The sequence below is a fragment of the Aethalodelphis obliquidens genome, unplaced genomic scaffold, assembly GCF_003676395.1.
Source record: "Aethalodelphis obliquidens isolate GAN/ISIS:26980383/991018 unplaced genomic scaffold, ASM367639v1 scaffold1, whole genome shotgun sequence".
Taxonomy (NCBI): Eukaryota; Metazoa; Chordata; class Mammalia; order Artiodactyla; family Delphinidae; genus Aethalodelphis; species Aethalodelphis obliquidens.
Genome location: NW_020837945.1, coordinates 105,397,951 through 105,402,764, shown reverse-complemented (window position 1 = coordinate 105,402,764; position 4,814 = coordinate 105,397,951). Strand labels below are relative to the sequence as shown.

The window sequence follows — 4,814 nt, the reverse complement described above, 5'->3', positions numbered from 1 at the left end:
CTTACCCTTCCTCCTCCCCGTGTCCTCAAGTCCATTCTCTATGTCTGCATCTTTATTCCTGTCCTGCCCCTAGGTTCTTCAGAACCATTTGTTTTGTTTTGTTTAGATTCCATATATATGTGTTAGCATATGGTATTTGTTTTCCTCTTTCTGACTTACTTCGCTCTGTATGACAGACTCTAGGTCCATCCACCTCACTACAAATAACTCAATATCATTTCTTTTTATGGCTGAGTAATATTCCGTTGTATATGTGTGCCACATCTTCTTTATCCATTTTCTATTGATGGACACTTAGGTTGTTTCCATCTCCGGGCTATTGTAAATAGAGCTGCAATGAACATTTTGGTACATGACTCTTTTTGAATTATGGTTTTCTCAGGGTATATGCCCAGTAGTGGGATTGCTGGGTCATATGGTAGTTCTATTTTTAGTTTTTTAAGGAACCTCCATACTGTTCTCCATAGTGTCAGCCAGCTCTTGATCAGTGTTCGGATTGGGCCATCTGCTTCAGTCTTAGGGGTGTGTGCTTCAGAGCCAGTGCCTGGGTTCAAAGCTTCCATCCAACACTATGATCTGAGCATTCTCTAGCTGGGTGACCTTGGACAAGCTACTTAAAGCTTTGTGCTTCAGTTTCCTGATCTGTAAATGGGGCTAAAAGTAGCTTCTGTCTCCAAGGGCTGTTGTGAGGATTAAATGAGTTACTTCTCATAAAGCGCTCTTACATATCAAGGGCTCCATCCATGCCTCCATCCACCCACTCACTCAGCCCCTATCTGTTGCACACTCACCATGTGCTGGGCCCTGCTGTGGAGGCTGGTGTTAGGGGTACAGCACTCAGACAGAAGAGGTCCCTGTCCTATTGGAGGCTACATTTTAGGGGGAAGAGACCATAAAAAAAAAAATGAACAAGTCTAGGTACTAATAAGTGTTACAAAGACAATAAATAGGGAAATAGAGAGTGACCGGGCTAGGGGGAGAGAGGCCAACATTGGCTAGGGTGGCAGGAGTGGATTTGGACGAGGTGATGTTTGAGCTGAGATCTGAATGACAAGAGATAAATGTCAGCTCTCATTAAATTAAGAAAGTTTTCCTTTGTGTTGGTGACTCTTTCAAACATTCTTATTTAAAAGTCTCTCATCAATATAAAATCCTTTCTAGCAGGACACCACTAGGAGATCCTGAGCCCCTGTCCCATAGCACATGACTGTGTTCAAACAAGTCATTGTCAACGTCTTGGAGCTTCCCCCTGAACTTCATCTTGACAGTACCCAGATGTGCCCACCCCTGGGTCTCTCTCCCTTGGCTCCAGCTGGGTGCTCACCCACCTTGTTACGCCTCAGTTCCTGCAAGAGCCTGACTCTGTTGTTCCCACCTGGCAGCAAGTACAGGACTGGGTTGAGGCAGCTGCTCAGGCTCGCCAGAGGCCTCCGTATCTTGTAGGCCAGGCTGGCCACCTTCAAGAGCTGGCAGTTCTGTGAAGGTAGGAAGCGGAGTGTGACGTAGAGGGAGCGTGTGATGCGGAAGGGCACAAAACAGAGGGTGAAGAGGCCGCACATCAGCAGGGTGGTCCGGAGGGACTTGGCCCGGGCCGCGCTGCCCACCCTCGTGAGGGTCTCCCTTGGCTTGGTCAGGCTCCTGACCATCAGCGAATAGCACACCAAGATGACCAAGGAGGGAAAGACAAACAGGACAACATCAGGACCACGCCATGGGTGGAAAACTGATCAAAATGCTCTGGGCTGGTCATGTCGTGGCAGACCATCTGGCCGTTGATGTAGTCCGTTTGGGAGAAGACCAGCGTGGGCAGCAGCTAGAGAGCCACCAGGGCTCACGTGGCGGTGGTGCCCAGCAGGACATGCCGGCGGGTCCGGTAGGGCAGCAAACGCAGCGGGTGGCACACGCCCAGGAAGCGGTGCACCGAGATGCAGGTCAGCAGCAGGAAGCTGCTGTAGAGGTTGGTGTAGAACAGGAAGCGCACCAGCTTGCAGAGCAGCTCCCCGAAGCGCCATCTGTCACCCAGGGAGCAGGTGATGATGAAGAAGGGCAGTGTCAGCACATAAAGCAGGTCGGCTACCATCAGGTTCACCAGATCGATGGTGGCACAGCTCCAGCGCTGGGTTTGGTGCCAGGAGAGTCACAGAACGGTGCCATTCAGGGGGAGGCCTAGCACGAAGATGATACTGTAGGTCGGGGGAGGTAGATTTGCTTGTAGTCCTCCGAGAAATAGCAGAATCTTTCTGCCTTTGAGATGTTGGTATCCAGCTTCTCCATCTCCTGGGAGGCCCCCTTCTGGGAGCACAGCTGTTCCTGCTTCTCCTTCCCCTGGGGAGAAACAAAGTGGATGGCCGAGCATCATGACCTCAGCTGGGCGTTAGTATCTGCCTTGATGCGGCATCCAATTCCCAAAGTCTGGACAGAGTCCTTGTTTGAGAGAGACCAGCTCCAGAAAAAAAAAAGAGTTAACCCCAAGGGCAAAGCAGTCTTCAAAAGCAGGGCTTCTAGACTTACCAGGTCCACAGGGCTGCCCTTACCCTGACTCGTATGCTCTTGGCTCCAGGCTGGGTTGGTAGGAAGCTCAGATATAAATGGTGGCAGGAAGATGCTGCTGTCATTGGAACAGGACACACCATCTCCAGCACTGTGACCTGTTCTCTGGCTAGGCTACTCTGCATAGAGTTAGGAAACCTCCAAGAGGACCTTCTGCAGCCCGAGATGCTGGTACGTTCCTAGGGGGTTAGTATTGCCTACAGTCTGGCCCTAACCCCACGTGCCACGGTGGAGTAGAAAGTGATCCTTGGGGGCTAGGGAGGATTAGGGAAAGCACAGGTTTTGCCTGCAGGCTCTGCGGGAGGATTTTGATTTGTATCTCTTTCAGGATTTATTAACTGCGTATCTGAATCCTGAGGCTGATGTGCTTATTAACCATCTCAGCATCCCGGACATCCAAGAAAACAGATCTGAGCCATGAAGCCAGGTGCATCTTCTTTCCTACCCCTGTCCCTGCTGACAAAACAGATCCAACAGGCGGACCCACAGAGCTGAGGCAGCTGTGCGTGGAGCCTGCAGTTCCTGGTGCGTTGGGAAATCAGTGGGCCAGTCGGCATGGAGCCTACAGGGGTGGAATGAAGTTGATTTCTAGGGGTTAACCTTCAGAAAGATGAATTAATACGGGGCAAGAGAGAAAAGTTTAAGTTGGGTAATTTTGGGGTAAATTGATTGTTGGCTGTAAACTCTACCATATAGATGTTTATTCACAACAGAAGGAACAGAGACCTCATGCATTCTGTCAGTCAACAAACACTTACAGAACATCTATTGGTCAGGCACTAGGGACGAAAGATAAATAAAGCACGGTCCTTGCTCTCCAGGCTCTCACAGTCCGGTGGGGAAGACAAGCAGATACAGATGATTGCCCTGCAATATGGGAAATGGTCAACCAAATGCTGGGAAAACCAGCAGCGTGCTGAGGGAGTCGAGTGAAGGCTTCTTAGACTAGTGCCATGGGAGCTGCTTGGGGGAACAAAGGGGAGCTTGCTGGGAAAGAAGGGTGAGGGGCATTTGGGGCAGGGTTGGGGGCACAGCACATGCAAGGAAACAGAGCCGAAGGGTCCTGGGATGTCAGGATTACCCATGTGGAGGGTGAAAACTGAGGATGCATAAGGAGGATGATGGATGTGCTTAAGCAGGACAGTGATGGGATGAGGCTGTGTGGCAGGAAGACACGTGGCAGCAGCAGGGAACCAAGGCTGGAACAGTCAGGCTGTAAGGGGGCCGGAGCAGCGCATGCGGGTGAGAGATGCTCGGGACCCCAAGTGAGGCCATACAGGGTTGACGAGGAGAGAGGACTTGACCCCGGAGGCACTGCTGAGGCAGGAGCAACAGGACAGATTGCATGTGGGACGTGAGCCAGAGGAGGTGTTGAGGGTGTCCCTGAGACCGGACAGGTGGTGAGGCCAGTGCCTGAGCTGAAGCCTGAAGCTTGAAGGCTGGGGCCAATGCTCTGAGGTGGTGGGGACAGTGGCCGTCTGTGCTGCAGCCTGCCAAGGGACTCGCCACCTCGTCGCCTGACTTGAAGATCTGCCTGACTGGGAGGGCAAAGCTTTTTGGCTGGGTGGGTAAAAAGAATCTCGTTTTCATTCATTTTGTCCCATCACCTTCCACGTGGAGGGCTGGCAAATGCTTAGTTATTTCCAGCGAAGCTGCCTTCCCAACTTGGTGTGGGCTCTCAGACGGAGGTTGAGGAGGGGAACCAGCCTGGTTCAATGCAGACTCGGGCCTGCCACGTCACACCGTGATCTTGTTCAGTCCTCAGAACAACCGTGTGGATGCAGCATTAGCTCCATTTTACCGTGAGGAAATTGCGGGTCAGAGAAGACACCCTGGTGGGGCTCGCTAGGCCCTCCAGTCTGGGGGGTTTGCCCCTGATGGGGGCTGTAGGCTTCTGCCCCCTCACACCTGTGGTGAAAAGCACTCAAATCCCAGCTCTGCCGGGGACCATGAGTACAGTCTGAAGAAGCAAGTCACCTTCTCTCTCTCAGCGACAGTCTCCCCAGTTGTAAGATGGGACAGTGTGTCTGGTGAGGTTGCTGTGAGAATTAGCTGGAAGAAAGGCACACTCACAAGGGAGTGACCCAACATGCTTTGGTTCTCTTCCCTCCCCTCATCCCTCTTCTGCTAGAGACCATGGTGCCCTGGAAGCCTGAGCTCTTTGGTTTATGTGGAAGGATGGGAGGACGAGTGTGACTTTACTGCCTCATAACTGACAAGGTCACTTTTCTTCCTGGCTATGACTTTCTGCTGTGGTCTGAATT

At 51.8% G+C, this 4,814-nt stretch overlaps 1 pseudogene; it reads right to left on the bottom strand.

Annotated features, from left to right (window-relative positions):
• Nucleotides 1-396: 396 nt before the first annotated feature.
• LOC113629777 (P2Y purinoceptor 3-like) lies at nt 397-2,355 on the bottom strand (annotated as a pseudogene).
• Nucleotides 2,356-4,814: the final 2,459 nt, after the last annotated feature.